The sequence below is a fragment of the Suncus etruscus genome, chromosome 10 (genome assembly GCF_024139225.1).
Source record: "Suncus etruscus isolate mSunEtr1 chromosome 10, mSunEtr1.pri.cur, whole genome shotgun sequence".
Lineage (NCBI taxonomy): Eukaryota > Metazoa > Chordata > Mammalia > Eulipotyphla > Soricidae > Suncus > Suncus etruscus.
The window spans coordinates 66,787,144-66,810,808 of NC_064857.1; the positions used below are offsets into that span (position 1 = coordinate 66,787,144).

General features: G+C 42.6%; 2 non-coding genes across 2 annotated transcripts; both read left to right on the forward strand.

Annotated features, from left to right (window-relative positions):
• The first annotated feature begins 12,422 nt into the window (after window positions 1-12,422).
• On the forward strand, window positions 12,423-12,529 carry LOC126021711 (U6 spliceosomal RNA). The gene has a single exon (XR_007500201.1). It is a non-coding gene; the product is annotated as a U6 spliceosomal RNA (small nuclear RNA).
• A 19-nt stretch (window positions 12,530-12,548) lies between these two features.
• Window positions 12,549-12,739, forward strand: LOC126021331 (U2 spliceosomal RNA). The gene has a single exon (XR_007499877.1). It is a non-coding gene; the product is annotated as a U2 spliceosomal RNA (small nuclear RNA).
• Window positions 12,740-23,665: the final 10,926 nt, after the last annotated feature.

The window sequence follows — 23,665 nt, forward strand, 5'->3', positions numbered from 1 at the left end:
GGTCCCCGGAGCCCACTGGGAGTAATTCCTGAGTGCAACAGTGCCTGGTGTTAGCCCTGAGCACTGCAGCAGATATTTACCAACTAGATTGTAATTTCATCAGTTACAACTTCCTTTGTTGTAAGTATTAGACAATATTTGTTATTTAATAAAGGGCCCCAGGGATACAACAGCATATGTGAGGCCCTGGGCTTGATTCTTGGTACTATGTACCTCCCTCACAAGGACTATTAGGAATTTTCCTGCAAGTCACAAAACAAGCAAAATCAAAAAGTAGTATTAGAGTTAGAAATGGGAAAAATCAGCCTACAAGGATTTTAAAGTTTATTGATGGGTCCGGAGAGACTGCATAGTGATGGGGCATTTGCCTTGCAGGCAGCTGACCCGGACAGACCTGAGTGCAATCCCCGGCATCTCATATGGTCCCCTGAGCCTGCCAGGAGCGATATCTGAGCTCGGAGCCAGGCGTAACCCTTGAGCGCTGTCAGTGTGGCTTAAAAACCAAAAAAAAAAAAAAAGTTTATTGATGAGATTTGGCTAGTATAGCATAGCAGGTAGAGTGTTTGCCTTGCATGCAGTTGGCCCGGGTTCTATCCCTGGAATCCCATATGGTCTCTGTAGCACCACCAGGAGTATCCCCTAAGTCCCACCACATGTGGTCCCGTTCCCCCCCACCCCTGTCCCAAAGTAAGTATTGATGAAATTGAAGAAAAGGGCTGAGGACCGAGAGCTCTGGGCAGGCTACTCAGAGTTGCCACCAATGTTTGTGGTCATGACTAGGCTGTATGTTTCCTCTCAGACACCAACCGCATCCTGGAGTTGTCCCCAATCTTCAGTGTCCTCAGCCAGGCCCGCTGCCTGAGAGTCTGATTTCTACAGTGCCAGACTTCCCAGACAGTGCCAGGTCGAGCCTCTGGATTAACTCAGGACTGGCCATGCACTCTGGAGCAGCCACCCTGTTGTTGCTGGGGGCTCAGTGAATGGGGAGCAAGGGAGATTGATCTGAAAAAAAGAGAGGTTCTATCTCTGCTCAGCCCACCTTGGCCCCCAGTGCCCACCTAGTTCAAACCAGTCCTCACCTCAGCACAGACATTTGGGTCTGTTGCCTTTATCTGAAAAAATTTCAGGTGAAAGAATGAAGCAAAGTAGGTTTTGGTTGTATTCTTTTGGTTTGGTTTTGTTTTTTTAGCAAGGTAGTTTTATTGAAGCCTACTTCAAAAGATGTTAGAGGAGAGAAAGAGGGGAAATGTATTCATGAGAAAGCATGGGCAGTAAAAAACATAAGCAACTAAGATGCATGTTCAAAGGAGACCATAGACTTGAAAAGCAAGCCTATAAGGACTTTATAAAGAAAAAAAAATCATTTGATAAAACCCCATATCCATTTATGGGTAAGGGGTTAGCAAGACTAGGAAGGAATAGGGCAGAGAGTACAGTGGATAAAGTATTTATTTGCCTTGCATGCAGCTGACCTGAATTCAGTCCCTGTACCACTTATAGTTCCAGTCAGTGCAAAATGGAAAAAAACACATTTTTCATTCTCATATGATGTGATTGTGTTTGTAGAAAATTCAAATATATAATTTTAAAGAATTTATTAAAGTTATAAGATAGAAGGTATGTATTTCATATTTTTTGAAAAGTACTATTGCAACGTTAGGTGATAATAGGAAAAATAAAAGCTCGAATAACCCAGAATAAATCTGAAAGAAAATGTAAGACCTTCAGATAGAAACAATTTTTAAAAACTGCTAAATAAATAAGTAGAGAGAAAGAAACCTTGAACCTGAAGTGGAAGAAGTCTTCTTCAAAGAAGTCAGTTTGAAGCAAACTAATTATAATTTAATTCCTAAATTCAGAGCTGGGTGACTAGTAACATATGAGAAGAAGTAAAAATGGATTTTTTATTATTGAAAGATTATATTTTATTCTGTATTCATTTTAAAATCATTTTTTTCTCCTACATAAACTGGAAGTGATTTTGGGAATGATATTTTTCTGCAATGTTAATGTTATATGTGAGAGTGAAATTTGAGTTGATTTTTTGTTTTTGGGGTTTTTTTTGTTTTGTTTTGTTTTGTTTTGTTTTTGGCCTTTTATTGCCTGGTATACTCATTACCTTTATCATTATTTTAAATGATAATCTTTCTTGCTATTAGAGCCACTCTGTTTGTTTGTTTCTGTAGCAATTACCATGGTTTAACACTATATAATTTACTTTATCTCTTACGTGTAATCTCTCCGACTGCCATGTATCTGAGCTGGGATTTTCTTTTCTTTTGTTCTCTTCTTTGTCTCTAGTATTGAGAACAGTGCCTGGTGCCTGATGGCTGCTCAATAAATCTTTGTTCAGTGAATGATTCTTTTGTTTTCTTTCTAAGGTTGTATATGTGATAGTCAGCATGTGTAAATTTTCTCCTGTCTCAAATTTTTACCTTTTTTTTTTTTTTTAAGAAAACGGGGAAATGGGGCTGGGAAGGTGGCGCTAGAGCTAAGGTGTCTGCCTTACAAGCGCTAGCCAAGGAACGGACCGCGGTTCGATCCCCCGGCGTCCCATATGGTCCCCCCAAGCCAGGGGCGATTTCTGAGCATATAGCCAGGAGTAACCCCTGAGCGTCAAACGGGTGTGGCCCAAAAACCAAAAAAAAAAAAAAAGAAAAAAAAGAAAACGGGGAATTAAAACACAAACACAAAGAAATTAATTGGCTCTTAGTAAAAGTGATCTTGATACTAGGTAAGTTTTTATGCTTTTAATCTTCAAATTATTTTTAATATCCACATATATAGAAATTTTAAGAGAGAATTAGCTGGCTTAACTGCTGATCATAGAAATTCGTTTCTTCTGGGGCCCTTAACAAAAGCTCTTAGGAAGAAAGAAAAATCAAGATAAAACAGTTCATACAATCACTCAGGTGGTTTTGGAGAGTCTTGCTTATCCAAACTGACTTCTGATGTGGGACATGACACCTGCAGGAGCAGATTAGGAAGATCTTAATGTTTCTGCCTTTCTTGGCCACCATCCAAAGGACCTTTGGCCTAGCCTTAGCATGTTAGCCTATCTGTTTTCTTTCCTCTTGAGTACGTTGGCCATGGCTGAACCAACACTTTCTCATTGTTCAGACATATTGCTGATAATTTTTGATGAGCCAGCTTAATTGCATTATTATCTATGACCACATAGAATGATACATTCAGTGATAGCAGGGTGTTGATAAACTATTTTGTACCTATTGTGGAACAAAGCAAAGAGATTAAAAACTTTGAGAACTGGGGCCAGGGCAATAGTACAGCAGGTAGGGCATTTGCATTGTACACAGCTGACCTGAGTTTGATCCCCATCATCTCACATGGTCCCCCGAGCCTGCCAGGAGTAACCCCTGGGCACTGCTCGGTGTGGCCCAAAAACCAAACAACAGAATGTTTTGCTCAATTTTCAGATCCATAGACACTTCCCAGGCCATAGACTCTGACACTTGAGCCTCTGCTGAACGTTGGCTCATGGAGGAACATTGGGAAGTGGGCAGTTTTGGGATCTTCCCTGCTGCCCTAGCCAAGGGGATGGAGGCTACTTAGGCTGTATTCATGAAGAAAGAGAATACTAAGACTGGAGCATTCTGGGACACTCACAGAGTTTGGGAGCATTGTGGGACACCAACTCTGACTATTGGAATAGCCGAAAGTCACTGGTCGATTTCAAAGGGAACTTGTGGGAAAGTGATAAGGGGTAAAATGTGCACCACCGTCTACCCAATCGCAGGTCTATGATTGGGACAGGGTACACTGAGTCTTCAAAGGTGGTAGAGTTGGGGCCGGAGAGATAGTTTGGAGGTAAGGCATTTGCCTTGCATACAGAAGGACGGTGGTTCGAATCCCCACATCCCATGTGGTTCCCCGAGCCTGCCAGGAGTGATTTCTGAGCATAGAGCCAGGAGTAGCCCCTGAGCGCTGCTGGGTGTGACCCAACCCTCCACCCCCAAAAAAGGTGGTAGAGTTGCCTTGGTTTCCTGGCTCATTGTATGATAGTCAAAGAAAAGCCAAAGAGAGGACACCAAGTGTGTACTTTATCTTAAAAATAGAAACAGGAGGGATGGAGAGATAGCACAGTAGCGTTTGCCTTGCAAGCAGCCGATCCAAAACCAAAGGTGGTTGGTTCAAATCCCGGTGTCCCATATGGTCCCCCGTGCCTGCCAGGAGCTAAACTATTTCTGAGCAGACAGCCAGGAGTAACCCCTGAGCACCGCCGGGTGTGGCCCAAAAACCAAAAAAAAAAAAAAAAATAGAAACAGGACCAGAGCGATAGCACAGCCTGGAGAGTATTTGCCTTGCTTGCATCTGACCTGGGTTCTATCCCCATATCCGAGACTGCCCGGAGTAGTTTCTGAGCACAGAGCCTGGAGTAACCCCTGAGTGCCACCAAATGTGGTGGGGTTTGGAGATCATATGTGAAGCCAGTATTTGAACCTAGGTCAATTGTGTACAAGGTAAATGCCCTCCCCACGGTACTATTGCTCTTTTTTTTTTTTTTTAATTTTTGTTATTAAAATGATTTTTTTTTTTTTTTTTGGTTTTTGGGCCTCACCCATTTGACGCTCAGGGGCTACTCCTGGCTATGCGCTCAGAAATCGCCCCTGGCTTGGGGGGACCATATGGGACGCCGGGGGATCGAACTGCGGTCCATCCTACGCTAGCGCTTGTAAGGTAGACACCTTACCTCTAGCGCCACCTTCCCGGCCCCTAAAATGATTTTTTTAATTAGGGGGAAAAAGTATAACCAATTTATAGAGACCAAGTATGAGGACCTAACCTGCTTTAAGTTGGAAGTCGGGATCACAACCCATTATGAACCGGTGCGGTTCAGCTTGACAGATTAAGACAAACCTGCAAACTCCTCAGGGAGTATTTGCATTCATTTTGAGATATTTTTTTGTTTGTTTTTGTTTTGGGATCAGGGGTTACTCCTGGCTCTACACTCAGAAATCGCTCGTGGCAGGCTCAGGATACCAGGATTCGAACCACCATCCTGCATGCAAGGCAAACACTCCTTACCTCCATGCTATCTCTCCAGCTCCTTGTTTTGAGATTTTTAAGTCCTGTCTTCAAATATTTCTCTTGATTACCGAGGACTTCTTGGCATCCAACTCCTTTAACTGTGTCTGAATCAAGTGCCTGTCTCTCCCCCATTCTCCCCTCTCCCAACTGTGTGAGACCAGAGTTACAACCGGACTTGCCAGAAGGCATGCTGAATTTAGCAGATACGCACTTCACTTTACTAGATCTACCAGGGGCTTACACCCCGTCAGTTGTACATGTATTTTACACCATGGAGCTTATAAGAAAAGAGCTTCTGGCTGATGAGCAAGATGAAATTATTTACTACATGAATAGTCATCATCTGTGGTATTCTAAACGGTTCTCAACTAAATAAGCTACCATTCATATAATACGAAGGCTAGAATCTAAGAAAATGATTTACATCCGGACTTACTATAATACCTGTACAGGGATGTGGTGGAGAGGTTTAAATAATGTGTGTTGTCACAGATTGGGTTCTCCAGAAGCCAGGAAAAAGTGGAGTTTAGAATTATAAATTTTCTTTTTTTTTTTTGGTTTTTGGGCCACACCCGGTGACGCTCAGGGGTTACTCCTGGCTATGCGCTCAGAAGTCGCTCCTGGCTTGGGGGACCATATGGGACGCCGGGGGATCGAACCGCGGTCCGTCTCCTAGGCTAGCGCAGGTAAGGCAGGCACTTACCTCCAGCGCCACCGCCCGGCCCCTATAAATTTTCCATTTATATCAACACCTTCCAGGGGTCTCCAAACTACGCCCCGCGGGCCACATATTATATTTATTCCCATTTTGTTTCTTCACTTCTAAATAAGATATATGCAGTGTGTATAGAAATTTGTTCATAATTTTTGTTCTTACTATAATCTGGCCCTCCAACAGTCTGAAGAACAATGAACTGGTCCCCTGTTTAAAAAGTTTGAGGACACCTGCGAGAAACGAAGCCAAACAGCAAAAGAAAAATCAAAATTCATAGAGTTCCCACACATAAACTTCACCAACTTCCCCTTAAAGTTGGCAGATTAGAAACTGGAACACCATCAAGCCAGGAATGTCCTTAATACTGACTTAATACCAAACTCTACAAAAGTTGCAGTTTTATTTGGATTTCACCAGTGTGGAAAAATTAATTCCACTAATTGCCATTTTTCTATTTCAGGATCCAATCTAGAATTCTACAATGCATTTCGTCATTCTGTCTCCTGAATCTCCTTTAATTTGAGGGATGTTTCCTTGGTCTTGATTTTCAGGATCTCTCAATGCTTTGAAAGGGTATTAGCCAGATAGTTGGTAGAACGATTCTTAAAACTTTATACTTAATGTCTTTTGATTGTACTGTCAGAAGTATTTTTGAAGAATGCCACCTACGTGATGTGCATCATAGCTAAACGTTGCCTAAAAAAGAAAATATTCCCGGAGAGATAGCACAGCGGTGTTTGCCTTGCAAACAGCCGATCCAGGACCTAAGGTGGTTGGTTCGAATCCTGGTGTCCCAAATGGCCCCCCGTGCCTGCCAGGAGCTATTTCTGAGCAGAGCAGACAGCCAGGAGTAACCCCTGAGCACCGCCGGGTGTGGCCCAAAATCCAAAAAAAAAAAAAAAAAAAAAATATATATATATATATATATATATATATATATATATATATATATATATATATATATTGCTGTCTTAAGAGCTTCATACATTTTTGTTACTTCCTTGAGATACTATCTGGCAGGCAGGACTTTACTGCATGATTATTTATACTTTTCACACTGTTCTCTTGAAGTCATGATATCTAGTCTAGACTCAAGTGAAAAGAAATTAAGCTACATTATCTGCTGGGAGAATATTTGTGGATATATGTGTTAAAATTATACAAAATAAATAATAAATTTTTGGCAGAAGAGGCTATGTGCAGTATTCTTTTTAAGTTCTTGAACTACATTGATCAATCTTTCTTGCAGCAACAATTACTATTTGATGTTCTGGTGGTGAATCAATTCCTCTTATTCCTGAAATATTTCACCATTGGAATATATCTATTTAAATGGTCTCTGCCTTTATTAAAGTTTGACTTTTAATCTAAGCTAGGGAATTAAATACTATTCTTATTTTTTAAGGGGGTCTTACTTGATAATACTCAGGGCTTATTCATGGCTCTGTCTTAGGCACTTCTGGGAGGACTTGGGGGCCATATAGGGTTCCAAGAATTGAACTCAATTCATCATATAGAAGGGTGATATCTTAACCTCTGTACTATCTGGCTCTTTTATTGGGAAAAAAAAATTGAGCTTTGTTCTGTAGACAAATAACATACACACCCATTCCTGACTGGCACATAGTAAGTACTTAATGGCAATGAAAGTGGTTATGAAGGAATTAATACCAGTTTCTTATTCTCATTCTATTTTAATATGACTTGGTTTTACAGTCATGGTATGTGCTTAAATGATAGGGTTTCATCTCTAAAGAGATGACCAGAAAGCTCAGAACCAAAAGTTCAAAACTGAGAGAATTTTTTGGGAGAAGTAATGAAGCCAGTAGAATATAGGTGAACACTAGACTAGGATTTAATAAGTTTTTAATAATTTATTTTATTTACAAAACTACATAGAATTGGTGAAATATTGGGAGGACAGCTTCAGATACTCGCATCAGCATCCACTGACTTCTACAAAAGTCAGTTCAAAATGGATCATGACCTTCAGACAGAATCCATAAAATACATCAATGAAAATGTAGGCAGAATGTTCTAAGACTAGGACCTCAAAACTGTTTCAATGATATGATGCCATTGGCAAGGACAACACACACACACACACACACACACACACACACACACATCAACAAGTGGTATTATATTAAATTTAAGAGTTTTTGCATGGCAAAAACCAATAAAACCTCTAGCTAAAACTAAAAAACATACAACTGAATGGGAGAAAATAAGTTTCATCAGCACATCAAATAAGTGTTAATATCCAAAATATGTAAAGTACTCTCAAAGATCGTCAATGACAAATATCCAAAGAAAATTAACAGATATTTATCTGAAGAAGGCACATGGCCAATAAACAGATGAGAAAGTGTTTGTCTTCTGGCCAGAGCAATAGCACAACGTGTAGGGTGCTTGCCTTGCATGTGGCTGACCCGGGTTTGATCCCAGCATCCCATATGGTCCCCTGAGTCTACCAGGAGTGATTGCCGAGTGCAGAGCCAGGAATAACCCTTGAGCACCGCCAGGTATGGCCCTAAAACAAAAACAAAACTAAATAAACTTGAAGGGGTTGGAGTGATAGCAACAGTGGCTAGGGCGTTTGCCTTGCACTTGGTCTATCTGGGTTCAACCCCAGGCATCCTCTATGGTCCCCAGAGTCTGTCAGGAGTAATTTCTGAGCACAGCCAGGAATAAGCCCTGAATGCTGTCTGGTGTGGCCCAAAGACCAAAAGAAAAGAGAAAAAAAGATGACAATTTTGTCAGGAATGAGGCAAGAAAGGAACTCATCCGCTGTTGGTGGGAATGTCTGGTTTACCCTCTTGGAAAACTCTGAAGATTTCTCAGAAAAGTAAGAAGCTGATGTATAACCCAGCAGTTTGACTTCTTGGTATTTCCACCAGGACAAAACATTACTTCAAAAGTACATGGGGCCCAGAGAGATAGCACAGCGGTGTTTGCCTTGCAATCAGCCAATCCAGGATTAAGGTGGTTGGTTCGAATCTCAGTGTCCCATATGGTCCCCTGTATCTGCCAGGAGCTATTTCTGAGTAGACAGCCAGGAGTAACCCCTGAGCACCGCTGGGTGTGGCCCAAAAACCAAAAAAAAAAAAAAAAAAAAAGTACATGCATGTTATGTTAATCAATATATTATTTAGCACAATCAGTAGGCTATGGGAATCAATGAGAAAACTTGAGCACTCCGAGGTGTAGCCCAAAACCCAAAAATAAATCTATTAGCGGTTGTAATTGGGGAAACAATACATGTCTCAAGGAGGAATGAGCAAAAGTTGAAGTCATGGACGAGTTCATAGGCACAAGGGTCAAGTGTGAGACAAGTGTGAGACTGGGGTGTAGGATTCTTAAGGTCAGACCCTCCTTTCAAGTTCTTTCAAACATGCTGTCATTTTTGGCATGTTGGTGGTTTGGTTCAGGAAAACATTTTTTTTCTTTCACTACTTTATTTTTTGAGTTTTGAAGCTACATCCAGTAGTTTTGAGGAGCTTCAACTGGCTGGATGCTTGGGATTGCGTCAGGTGCTCATCAGGGAATTTGATGGTATCAGGGATCAATCCATGTGCTTAACCCTTGATCTCTCTCTCTCTCTCTCTCTCTCTCTCTCTCTCTCTCTCTCTCTCTCTCTCTCTCTCTCTCTCTCTCTCTCTCTCTCTCTCAATTATCTGCATTGATCTGCTTTAACTCTTAAAATGAATCTAAGGGTCTGAAACTATATTGCCAGAGCAATAGCACAACAATAGGGTGTTTCCTTGCATGCAGCCGACCTGTGTTTGATTCCCAACATCCCATTATGGTCCACCTAGCCTGACAAGGATGATTTCTGAGCTCAGAACCAGGAGTAACCCCTGAGCATCTCTGGGTGTGGCCCAAAATCAAAAAAAAAATAATATAAGTCTAGTGATATCCTTTTTTTTTTTTTTTTTTTTTTGGTTTTTGGGCCACACCTGGTGACGCTCAGGGGTTACTCCTGGCTATGCGCTCAGAAGTCGCTCCTGGCTTGGGGGACCATATGGGACGCCGGGGGATCGAACCGCGGTCCGTCTCCTAGGCTAGCAATATATGCAATTTTAACATGATTATATGAAGGAAAAATTCTTACTAGATTTCTAATTGCTGACAAGTCCATTTTTAGAAATGATAAAGGATCTTTGTCAACAAATGTGACTTATTAAGTTTTATGCAGGGGGGCCGGGAAGGTGGCGCTGGAGATAAGGTGTCTGCCTTGTAAGCGCTACCAAGGAACGGACCGCGGTTCGATCCCCCGGCGTCCCATATGGTCCCCCCAAGCCAGGGGCGATTTCTGAGCACATAGCCAGGAGTAACCCCTGAGCGTTAAACGGGTGTGGCCCAAAAACCAAAAAAAAAAAAAGTTTTATGCAGGAATATTTTTAAATGGATAGCTGCAAAGTCTAGGGAAAAAATACTTGTGCTAAATAGTTTGTATCATAAGTTTGTGCATTGTCCCTTACTAATAAATTATGCTTAGTGAAGACTAAGAATTTTTTATTTTTAAAAACATTTTGCAAGTTGATTTAGAAATTATTTTAGGAGCCAAAGCAATAGCACAGTGAGTAGGGCATTTGCTTTACGCTCGGCCAACCCAGGACTGAACCAGGTTTGATCCCTGGTATTTTGTATGGTCTCTCGAACCCACCAGAAGTGATTTGAGTGCAAAGCCAAGAATAACCCCTGAACGCTGCTGGGTGTGTCACAAAAACAAAACAGAACAAATAAATTATTTTTAACTCTTGTAGCTTGCACTACCCTGACAAAGGCAGATTGAGTTTGGTAAAAACATATTCCATAAAGTTCCTGAAGCCTAGGAAGTTGAAGATCAAGGTACCATTAGACTGAGTTTCTGTCAAGAAGTCTTTGGAACTTCTGTGAAGATTTCTTTTACCTTCATTATTTCCTCCTTATACATTGCAGGATTATTCCCAAGCATAGTAACTGCCTCTTTAAATGCTCATGACCAGGTTGTTCAAGATTTGCTGTAGCAATTATAAGCCCTTCCAAAAAACATTCTGAGCCAATATTTATCACTCATGTAAGAGTCTGGCTTCCCAGGGCTGATGGCTCTAGGGAAACTGCTGATCGTGTGGCTATACCAATATTTAAGTCACAGGCAGAAGAACATGCAGCATTACATACAAATGCCCATCGTTTGTATGTCAACTATCTTATTCTATGGAGGCAAGCTAGACAAATAGTCAATACATGGGGCTGGAGAGATAGCATGGAGGTAAGGCGTTTACCTTTCATGCAGAAGGTCATCAGTTCGAATCCCGGCGTCCCATATGGTCCCCCGTGCCTGCCAGGAGCAATTTCTGAGCACGGAGCCAGGAAATACCCTGAGCACTGCCGGGTGTGACCCACAAAAAAAAAATAGTCAATACATGTACCATTTGTGTACCCTTGAATAAAAGAGCACATGTAGCTGGGGCCAATCCCCAAGGCTTACAGACTAATGAATTGTGGCAAATGGATATTACACATGCTGACTTTTTTCAACAAAACCCTATCTTCATGAGATCAATACTTAATCCTATTTTATATGGGGAATTCCAATGACTTCAGAATGAGCTAAAGCAGTTTTCACTTCATGCTTCAGTGCTTTTCTTTTATGTGCATTCCCCAATCCATAAAGACAGACAATGACCTGGCCTAAACCAGTAAAACTTTTTATTTTGTAAGGAATGGCAAATCAAACATATCACTGGCATCCCTTATAGTCCACAGGGACAAACCATGGTTGAAAGAGCTCACAGAACTCGCAAAAATCAACTATTAAAATATAGAAAAAGAGGCATGTCACCCACATACATTTTATCTGTAACATTTTCAGTAAACTTCTGAACTTTATCCTAAAGGAGAGCTTTATACAGCTGAAAAAAAAAACACTTTAAAGTAGATGTTTGGGTACGAAAAAAATTATCTGTTTAGGTAAAAATGGATAATGAATGGATTACTGGTAATCTCATTCAAAGAAAATGATATGCTTATGTTTCTACTAATGGTAACCCTATCAAGAAACATTGGGTCCCACTATGCCTTGTCAGAAGCAGGAGTCTCACAAATGAAAAAATTCAGACACAAATGTATAAGACTGCAAACCTCCCTCAGAACCAACACAAATTACTACAAAAAGAATGAGATCGGGGGCCAGAGTGATAGCACATCGGTAGGGTGTTTGCCTTGCATGCAGCCAACCCAGGACCGACCTGGGTTCGAGTCCAGGCATCCTATATGGTCCCCTGAGCCTGCAAGGAGTGATTCCTGAGCACAGAGCCAGAAGTAACACCTGAGCATTTCCAGGTATGCCCCCCTCAAATGAAAACAGGAAAAAAACTATGACCTCAACAGGTAACCAGGACAATAAGCTGACACCACACAATGAGGCAGAGACTATTGGGAGTGGAAATGACCAGTTCCAGGATTTAGATTCGGTAAGTGAGGGAACTGGTCCTGCTCTCACCAGACTTCATAATTTAGGAAACACTTGTTATGTGAACTCAGTGCTACAAAGCCTGTATAATATTCCCAGTTTGACTGATTAATTTTACCAGAATCATTATAAGGAAGATCAAATCTATTGTAACATAAATGCAATGTGGCAGAAGAGTTTGGTAAGATTATAAAAGCCATGCTCACTTCGGCAGCACATGTACTAGGATTGGAATAATACAGACAAGATTAGCATGGCCCCTATGCAAGGATAACATGCAAATTCATGAAGCATTCCATAATTTTAGAAGAATAAAAAAAAAACATCGCTTCTCGGCCTTTTGGCTAAGATCAAGTGTAGTATCTGTTCTTATCAGTTTAATATCTGATATGTCCTCTATCCAAGGACAATATATTAAATGGATTTTTGAAGCTGGGAGTCGGAAGAGGAGCTTGCTCCATTCGTTCCGTGCATTGACCTGGTATTGCAGTACTTCTAGGAATGGTGCACTCCCTTTTCGGGGCGGGGGGGGGGTTAAAAAAGATTATAAAAGCCTTGTGGGAGGACAGCACAGATATATCAACCCAAAAGACTATAATATGACCATTGGAAAGATAACAGTTTTCAGGAGACTGTCAACAGGATACATATGGACTACTTCTATTCTTGGTGGCGTGTCTTCATCAGGACTTGAACAAAGCTGATAGGCAGAATAGACATATAAAGGAAAATGGTGATCATCTTGTTGGCTCAAATGCCTTAAAACAATCTTGGCAGAGACACAAGCAGTTTAGTTAGTCTATTATTGCTACAATTTTCCAAGGCCAGCTTAAATCCACAACTTAATGCCTCAACTGTCACCAAGAATCTCAGACATCAGAGATTTTTGCTCATTTATCCGTGCCTTTGACATCTACAGTTAAATATATGTTGTATGGAGCCTTAAAGTGTTTTTTTTTTTTTAAGGGGCCTGATTGATAGCACAGCGGTAGGGTGTTTTCCTTGCACGCGGAAATGGGTTCGATCCCCCAGTGTCCTATATGGTCCCCCAAGCCAGGAGCAATTTCTGAGTGCATAGCCAGGAGTAACCCCTGAGCATCACCAGGCGTGGCCCAACAACCAAAAATAAAGTGTTTATTAAAGAAGAACTCTAAGACAATAATAGGGTTTATTTATTTCATCCACTATGACACACAGCAGGATACTTTTTAAATCATTTATTTTTCATTTGATTATACCTGCCTTATCTTCTAATGTCTCTCTCCACAGCAATCCTTGGGTAAGGCATCTGAATGCCATAAACTTTTTACAGTGCTCATCACCAAATCACTTTGTATTCTAGGCTTAATATTATGATTGTTTTAAGAATGCTCTATGTATGTTCTAAACCATGAAGCCTTTTTTCAGCAGCCCTCCATCAATGTCGATCACTCCAAGGAACTAGAAAATTTTCATAACTGGCAATCTTATATTTTGAAGTGCTTTGACCCATTCCATTTGGATCAATTTTCCTATGAATCCTATGTGTGTGTGTGTGTGTGTGTGTGTGTGGCCACCTCTATGTTAGTTTAATGTCCATCTGTATTATATGTATTGTCTATATTGTATATAGTCTTCTTGTATATGGCCATTTCTTTCTTCAGGGAGGAAGATGATGCCACCACTGCCACAGTGGCCTCACTGGTGCTTATGGTACTGCTCCAGTGTAAGTTTGAAGGATCAATATAAGTCAGCCCAGATGGACTTGTTGCAGACAACCCACCGCATGGGGAGCAGGGCTTGGGAGACACCATTGGCATGTGAACTGTTCATGTTCTCCAGTGGCTCATCCTGCATACAGATCACCTGCTCTATGTAATTGCTCTGGCTGCTGGTTCTGTCAGTGTCTCTTGAGTCATTGAACTGCAAGTCATCCTCAAAGAAGAAGGCAAAGCACACACAATCACACTGCTGTTGCTAATGTATTCTTGGTGGTCAATTTCTACCACTTCATTTCACCATGGACTTCTTTTTTTTTTTTTTTTTCTGGTTTTGGGGCCACACTCAGTGATGCTCAGGGGTTACTCCTGGCTCTGCGCTCAAAAATCGCTCTTGTCTTGGGGGACCATATGGGACGCTGGGGGGATTGAACTGAGGTCTGTCCCGGGTCAGCCACATGCAAGGCAAATATCATACCGCTGCACTATTGCTCCGGTCCCTCATCATGGAGTGTTACTCTCAACTGCTTTTGGCTTTTGAGAGATCCTCACCTCTAGGGCATTTTCTGATCTATGAATGCTGTGAGCCATATTTTTCAGACTCCACAAGACTGTTTTTGTGGACTGATGTTGGGATCTGGAATTTATCCTCTCCTCAGACTATCTCAAAAGACTCAGAGGATATGTATACCCTTTTTGTATACTTAAGTGTATCTCTTCAATATGTATATACTCGATGGTGTATTTCATTATGTAGTTACAGCTTTCTTCCTTTTCTTTAGATATGCTAGTAGGAATTCTTAGGAGATAGTACCCTTGAAGTTTTTGTGCTTTTGATAGAATCAGGTTAGGGATTGCTTATTATTATCATACCCTTAGCATAATAGTATCCTATGTCACTGTTCCTTTTGCATGGGTACATTAAAATCGGAAAACATCGGGGCCGGGCGGTGGCGCTAAAGGTAAGGTGCGCCTGCCTTGCCTGCGCTAGCCTTGGACGGACCGCGGTTCGATCCCCCGGTGTCCCATATGGTCCCCCAAGCCAGGAGCAACTTCTGAGCACATAACCAGGAGTAACCCCTGAGTGTTACCGGGTGTGGCCCAAAAACCAAAAAAAAAAAAAAAAATCGGAAAACATTAGATACTTCCTTCTAGGTATGTGCAAAAAGTAGAAAAAAGAAAAACAATCATTAGATACTAAGAGGAGTTATTATCCATTAATGATGAGAACTCAGTAATTTTGTTACAGGGGCCTTCCACCCTGAACATAGTGATGTGACATAAGGCTTTATTTACTTGGACATTGGTCAGTTAACCCTGAACCTTGGGTCTGGCATGGTTCTCTGCACCTACACCAGGTTGTCTACACCAGGTTTTCTACACCACTACCAGTACAGACCCTGAATCTGCATTGCCTGGACTATTCTCTAAATAATAAAGTTCTGGAGATCAGAGTCTTTCCCAACCTTGAAGAGGGTTGAAATAGACCCCTCCTGCCTGAACTCTCATATAGAGGATAAGAGGCCGAAGGCTACCTTCCGAGTCATCATTTTGACTAGACCTTCACATCTTTACATTGGCCAAGCCTAGGCAACCCTGACATGATAGGGAGACCATAAAGGTAGAATGGCCTAGATAAATTGGATATTGTCTAAGAATGAATGGAACTGTCTTGGCATATACTTGTCCCAGAGTGGGCTAACACGCTATCCTGACTACGGCTTGGAAATTAGCAAAGACTTGCTTTGAAGGCAGATTTTTCTGCCTTGCCAAGTAACGGAGAGATGAAACCAGGAGATGTATCAAGACATCCTGACTTTTGGGGCTGGAGCGATAGCACAGCAGTAGGATGTTTGTGTTGAATGTGACTGACCCACCCAGGACGGACCTGGGTTTGATTCCTGGCATCACATATGGTCCCCCGAGCCAGGAGCGATTTCTGAGCACATAGCTAGGTATAACCCCTGAACATCACTGGGTGTAGCCCCCCCCAAAAATGAACACACACACAAAAAAAGACATCCTGACTTTGACATAGGATATGTGCTAACACCAGTATCTCCACTTATTGAAACCTGACAGTGAAAACTGTGATTGAGGAGAACCTTTCCTGGGGCCTTAATGAGAGACATTGTGATTAGAAATATTAGTGTGCTTGGAGCCTGTTGTTGGTCTTAGGGCATCATGCTTCATGGGCAGGGATACCCTATTTTTAGGGTATCCAAGACTTTGTTTCTATTTTCCCAACTTTTGCTGCACCTGTGCAAAACATTGCCAACCTTTATCTTTTAGTTAGAGGTATCCGCCCTTTTCTTAGAACAATGGAATATAAATTACCTTGTTTTTCTATAAAGTTAATGAGGGGGAGATGTTGGATTATTGGGTCCTACTTTTTTATCTTTATTTAAACAACATGATTACAAATATGATTGTAGCTGTATGATTTCATTCATGTAAAGAACACCTCCCTTCACCAGTGCAACATTCCCACCACCAATGTTCCAAATCTCCCTCCTCCCCACCTCACCTCCACCTGTACACAAGACAGGCTTTTTACTTTCCTCATTCATTCACATTGTTATGATAGTTCTCCATGTAGTTATTTCTCTAACTGCACTCATCACTCTTTGTGGTGAGCTTCATTTCGTGAGCTGGACCTTCCAGCCCTCCTCTCTTTGTCTCTGAGGATTATTGCAAAAATGTCTTTCATTTTTCTTAAAACCCATAGATGAGTGAGACTATTCTGTGTCTATCTCTCTCCCTCTGACTTATTTCACTCAGCATAATAGATTCCATGTACATCATGTATAGGAACATTTCATGACTTCATCTCTCCTGATGGCTGCATAATATCCCCTTGTGTATATGTACCACTGTTTCTTTAGCCATTCATCTGGCAAACCAGATGCTTGGGAAACCATATTTTGGGGAATGAACCTGGATTGGAAACATACAGTATTCACTGTAATCCCTGTACTAGTTCCCTGGACCCTACAAAAGTAACTTTATATTTTCTTCATATTTTTATTCAGTAAATAGAACCTGCTGCTTTGTAATCTTTTTCTTTGTTCTTGTTCACCTATTTATCCACTAATTTAGGTAAGGGTAGCCATCAAACCAGAACCTCACATTGCAAATCTTCCTTCCCCAAGCCCCTGACAATATTTATTAAATTATTATTATTAGTAGTAGTAGTACTAAAGCAAATGAGTTACCATTTCCAGCACCAGATAGTATTTATTAAGTGTGTTTAAAATGGGAAATTATGAAAATTAGTATTTTGCTTGCTTTTCATTGTGTGTGTTTAATTGGTATACATAAAAAAAAAAAAAAAACAGAAAGGAAAAATGAAGGGACATTTCAGCACAATTTGAGAAGTGCTGGTCTCAGCTAAGAATGGAGAGACAGGCCCGGAGAGATAGCACAGCGGCGTTTGCCTTGCAAGCAGCTGATCCAGGACCTAAGGTTGTTGGTTCGAATCCCGGTGTCCCATATGGTCCCCCATGCCAGGAGCTATTTCTGAGCAGACAGCCAGGAGCCAGGAGTAACCCCTGAGCACCACCGGGTGTGGCCCAAAAACCAAAAAAAAAAAAAAAAAAAAAAGAATGGAGAGACAGTAAGCTGTATATCTCACTGGAGACACTCTAAATACCATATGCAAGGCAGAAGAAGATACAAGTAGCTTCAAGGACAGGGCTCTATCTTTTCTCGTCCTCTTTTATGGTATCTCTCACTGGACATGTTTGCATTTTTGTTGTTGAGGGTGTTTCCTTGCATTTTTGATTGTGGACCACACCCAGCTATGCTCAAGGATACTCTCGAATCAGTGCTCACGGGTCACTCGAAGCAGAGCTTAGGGGACCACATGAGTGACAGGGACTAAACCCGGGCTCGCGGCATGCAAGGCAAGTGCCTTTTCCACCATCCTATCTTTCCAGCCCCTATTTTTGTTCTGCTTGTATCTGTAATTTACATATTACATATTGCTGTGTTGGTGGCCAGAACTATAGTATCACAAGAAGAGTGTATGCCTTGCACGCAGCCAACCTGGGTTTGATCATTGCCATTCCCATATGGTCCCCCGAGGCTGTCAGGAGTGATTTCTGAGCCCAGAGTCAGGAGTAAACTCTGAGTACTGCTGAGTGTGCCCCCCCAAAAGAACAAAAATAACAATAACAAAACATATTGCTGTGTTTATTTTCACATCATTAAGATATATAATATTTGTCATCCATTCCTGGCCCTACCATTGTCTTCATTTTTGTTCTACTTTAAATATATTCGCTTCTCAAATCTCCCCCAAACCATCCTTTTACGATGTTTTGGGCTGGCTATATTGAATGTGGCCCCCAGATTCATATGCTAATCTCTAATGCCCAATGTTATGATATTTGAATGTGTATTAGAGCTGTAACTTGGTCATGGGATCTGATTCCCCAGGAATGGAATTAGTGACCTGACAAGGGAGATCCCAGAAAGCTTCCTTCCCCCTCTGACCTGGAAGTCTCATTACACTTTTCTCTGGTAGCGATTTCTATTTTCTATAACTGAGGAACAAATTCCTGTTGCTTAGAAGCACCCATCAATGATGTTCTAGGGTTGCAGTCTCAACAGATCAACCCTTTTCTCCAAGAATACTCCTGGGAAAAATAGTCCAGTTACGGTCAAGGCACAGAACATAGACTAGCAAGATCTGGACTCTCAGCTCCACATTCCTTCCTTTTGGACCTGACAGCCGTATTATTGTTCTCTTAGGCTGACTTGTCACCACGGAGGAATTGGAAACTTGTTTGATCTCTTTTGAAAAATGAGTGACCCAATTTTTGGTTTGGGGGCCCAACACAGCCACGTCTTCTTTCTTCTCAAATTGATGGCCTTTTTTCCTAAAGGTTCCATAGTTTGACAAGTCTTGGATCCTTTCTGTGCTAGGCAAAGATCTCCAGAGAAACAGACGCACAGATCGAATCTAAGAAATTGGCACACGTGATTATGGAAGCTGGCGACTACCGAGGTCTCCATGGTGAGTTGGCAAGCAGAAGGCCCAGAGAAAGCCAGTTTCAAATCAAGTCCAAAAGCTGGAAAAGGAGTCAGTGCTGTAGTTCAAAGGCCAGTGGGCAGGAACTATCCTTTTACTTGGGGTAGGGTCAGACTTGAACTTCTATTTAGGGTCTAACTGATCAAAAGGGACCCACCTACTTGAGAGAGGTAAATCTGCTGCAGAGTTGAATCGCTTAAATATTCATCTCAAGAAATATACTCCCAGAGATACTCCAAATATATGTCCAAGCACCTGGGCACCCTGGAATCCAAACTGGCTCATCCCTAAAATGAACTATATCTCCACCTGAGTTGGGCTTTAGAGTAAATATTAGCTTTCAGGGGAAGGTTCTTGTTTTATTTGGAGTGAATGGCTGAGAGGTTTGTGAATGGCTGAGGGTTCTGTGATGGCCAGTGAGCCTTACGCCCTTTCTCAAAAACCTGCCTTTCCTCCATGGTTCTTGCAGCCCTGCAGAAAACAGAGTAGGCAGAGCTCTTAGCTTGCACACAGCCGAATTAAGTTCGATTCCCAGCATCCCAATATGGTACCCTGCACACTGCCAGGAGTTAACCCTGAGCACAGAACCAGGAGTAATCCTGAAGAAGTGTGTGGTTTCCAAAAAACAGTTTTTGTTTTTTGTTAGGAATCAGTGAGGTGGTTTTTTATTTGGGGGTGGTGGTGGTCTCTTCTCTGTTCCCTTAACCTATAATCTGATCTTCCACACAGCCTTCATTTCTGCAGCTGCAGTATGTCTGAAAGTAGCTAGCCTCATTCCTCTGACTTCTCTTTTCTTCAAAAATTATTCTTTTTGGAGCTGGAGTGATAGCACAGTAGTAGGGCATTTCCCTTGCACATGGCTGACCTGGGGTCAGACCTGGGTTCAATCCCTGGCATCCCATATGCTCCTCTGAGCCTGCCAGGAGTGATTTCTTTCCTTTTTTTTTTTTTTTTAACTTTTGTTTTTGGTTTTTGGGTCACAACCGACCTGGCAGCACTCGGGTTACTCCTGGCACAACACTCAGAAATCGCTCCGGGTAGGCTCAGAGGACCATATGGGATGCCGGGATTCGAACCATTGTCCTTCTGCAAGCAAGGCACATGTCCTACCTCAATGCTATCTCTCTGGCCCCCCAGGAGTAATTTCTGAGTGCAGAGCCTGGAGTAATCTCTGAGTGCTGCTGATGTGGCCCAAAAACCAAAACAACAACAACAAAAACAAACAAAACCCCAAAATTTTTTTCTTATTCTTTACATAACCTTCCCCATAAAAATCTTGCCAGTGAGTCATGAATGAAAACACAGCAGGTAGGGCATTTGTCTTGCACACAACCAACCTGGAGTCAATTCCTGGCATCCCATATGGTCCCCCAAGTACTGACACCCGTTTGATGCTCTGGGGTTACTCCTGGCTAAGCACTCAGAAATTGCCCCTGGTTTGGAGGAACCATAAGGGACGCCGGGGGATCGAACCGCAGTCGAGATCTTTCCTTGGCTAGCGCTTGCAAGGCAGACACCTTACCTCTAGCACCACCTCGCCGGCCCCTGTTAGGAGTAATTCTTTTTTTTTTTTAATATAAAGTACTTTTATTTTTTTATTATCTTTATTCAAACACCATGATTACAAATATAATTGTAGTTGTATGATTACAGTCATGTAAAGAACATCCCCCTTCACCAGTGCAGGATTCCCACCACCAATTTCCCAGATCTACATACTCTCCAACCCACCCACACCTGTACTCGAGACAGGCTTTCTTTTTCCCTCATTCATTCACATTGTTATGATAGTTTTCAGTGTAGTTATTTCTCTAACTGCACTTATCATTCTATGTGGTGAACTTCATGTCATTAGCTGCACCTACATGGGAGGATGGGGGGAAGTATGGGTTAGGACTGAGGCAGTAAAATATTAGAAATGAGCTTTGTAGGGCAGTATCAAGGTCCCAATACAAGATGGATATTATGGATATATAGAATATATGCACACAATACTATCAATATGAAAACAAAAAGATTTCCACTGACTGTGCCAATATAAACCAGTGCTAGAACAGCCTGCCCTCCTCCCAGAGCACATTCCCATTAGTGTAGGGAGAGATAGGGGGAAAGCCTGTTGACCCCTATAGAGTCCACCTAGACCGGTGCCCAGGGAAAGACTGAAGTCCAGGGGAGAAAAACCCTATACCTGGCAAGAGCTGGTCTCCAGAATTAAGGACGAAATCGGAAGCCAGATGTCTGCCCGCCCTCCTCCCCATGCACCTCTCCCTTGGAGTACGGAGAGACGGGGGAACCTGAGGACCACTAAGAGTCCACCTGAACCCACTTCTGGCCATCTGAGCTGGCACCCAGGGAAAGCCTGGAGTCAGGGGAAAAAGACAAGGATGGCTGGGGGCCTGCCAAGCCTCCCAGCACTCCCCAGGCCAGGGAGAAAGGCTCTGGTATGGGGCCTCCCCAAACCCCATACCTGGCAAGAGCTGGTCTCCAGAATCAAAGAGGAAACTGGAAGCCAGATGTCTGCCTGCTCTCCTCCCCATGCACCTCCCCCCTGGAGTACAGAGGGAGGGGGGAACCTGAGGACCACTAAGAGTCCACCTGAACCCACTTCTGGCCATCTGAGCTGGCACCCAGGGAAGGCCTGGAGTCAGGAGAAAAAGACAAGGACGGCTGGGGGCCTGCCAAGCCTCCCAGCACGCCCCAGGCCAGGGAGAAAGGCTCTGGTATGGGGCCTCCCCAAACCCCATACCTGGCAAGAGCTGGTCTCCAGAATCAAAGAGGAAACTGGAAGCCAGATGTCTGCCTGCCCTCCTCCCCATGCACCTCCCCCCTGGAGTACAGAGAGAGGGGGGAACCTGAGGACCACTAAGAGTCCACCAGAACCCACTTCTGGCCATCTGAGCTGGCACCCAGGGAAGGCCTGGAGTCAGGGGAAAAAGACAAGGATGGCTGGGGGCCTGCCAAGCCTCCCAGCACTCCCCACGCTAGGGAGAAAAGCTCTGGTATGGGGAGGAGTAATTCTTTTTTTTTTTTTTTTTTTTTTTTTGGTTTTTGGGCCACACCCGGTAACGCTCAGGGTTTACTCCTGGCTATGCGCTCAGAAGTCGCTCCTGGCTTGGGGGACCATATGGGACGCCGGGGGATCGAACCGCGGTCCGTCTCCTAGGCTAGCGCAGGTAAGGCAGGCACCTTACCTCCAGCGCCACCGCCCGGCCCCCGGGAGGAGTAATTCTTAAGCTAACAACCAGGAATAACCTCTGAGCACTGTAGGGTGTGATCCCCAAAACAAAACCAATGACAAGTCAGTTTTCAAATTGATGATTTTATGCACCTTTCATTCAAATTCCAGTAAAATTTTTGTTTTGTGGGGTGTATCTGGAATCAGGGTGCTTAACCCTGGTACTATCTTTCCAACAGGTGCTTTCTCAGCGATCGTACAAGACTAGATTTGCTGACTGGATAATGTGCCTACAGAAAGGCCCAGCTATGGCTGCCTGCTGTGCCATCTTTACTGCAGACCACTGCCTCTGTTAAGCCCTGGTCCCTGGCACCACAGGAACATAAAAAAAAGTAAGGATGCGGATGTGGCAACTTCAAGGTATGATTTCTTATTTGTTTTGGGACCACACTGGGCAGGACTTAATCCTGGTGGGAGTTGAACCTAAATTCAGTTGATCTCAGGGAATTTGAACCTGAGTCTGCCACATGCAAAACAAATGCCCTACCCACAGTGCTAGCTCTCTGGATGACACTAGTCATCCTAGTTTGGTGATGTCTGATTGTGGTTTTATTGTAGTCTTTTCTGAATCTTAGGTATGTCTTTTTGAGTACCTGTTGCTCAGATCTTTCGAAAAGTACCTTTTCATTAGATTTTGAGACTTTTTTACTTTGCTTTTGAGTTGTATTATATAGTTTTGCTCATATAGTAGCTGTTTATTGAATATAAAGCTAGCCAATCTTTTCTACTATTTCAGAGGTTGATCTGTATCAGCAGATACGTATAAGGTAGGTGTAAACCAGTTTATTTATCTTTACTTTGGTTACCTGTGTTGCCAAATTGTTTCTGCAATCACCACCCTGGTTTTCATTGTTTTAGATCTTAGGTTTAAGTCTTCAATGCATTTTAAATCCACTTTTGTTGTTAAGTTAAAAGTTCATGGGGCCCGGAGAGATAGCATGGAGGTAAGGCATTTGCCTTGCAATCAGGTCGGTGGTTTGAATCCTGGCATCCCATATGGTCCGCTGAGCCTGCCAGGAGCGATTTCTGAGTGTAGAGCCAGGAGTAACCCCTGAGCACTGCCGGGTGTGACCAAAAAATAAATAAATAAATAAAATAAAAGTTCCTTCAGTACCTGGGAGATCATGCTGGAATGTTGGGGACTGAACTCAGCTCAGTTGCATACAAGGCAGGAACTAACCAGTTGTTCTTTCTCTCTGATACCTTTTGTTGAAAACCCTCATATGCTCATTGGTCCATGCCAACTTAACTAAGTTAAGTTTTCCAGCACATGAAATGGGTCTGTATCTTTCATCCACCTCCTCTTTGATTTCTTCAATTAGCACGTTTTCAGCATATTGGGTTTTTTTTTCCTTTTTGGGCCACACCCATGATGCTGAGGGGTTACTCCTGGCTATGTGCTCAGAAATCTCTCCTGGCTTTGGGGGACCATATGGTATGCTGGGGATCAAACCTTGGTCCGTCCTGGGTCAGC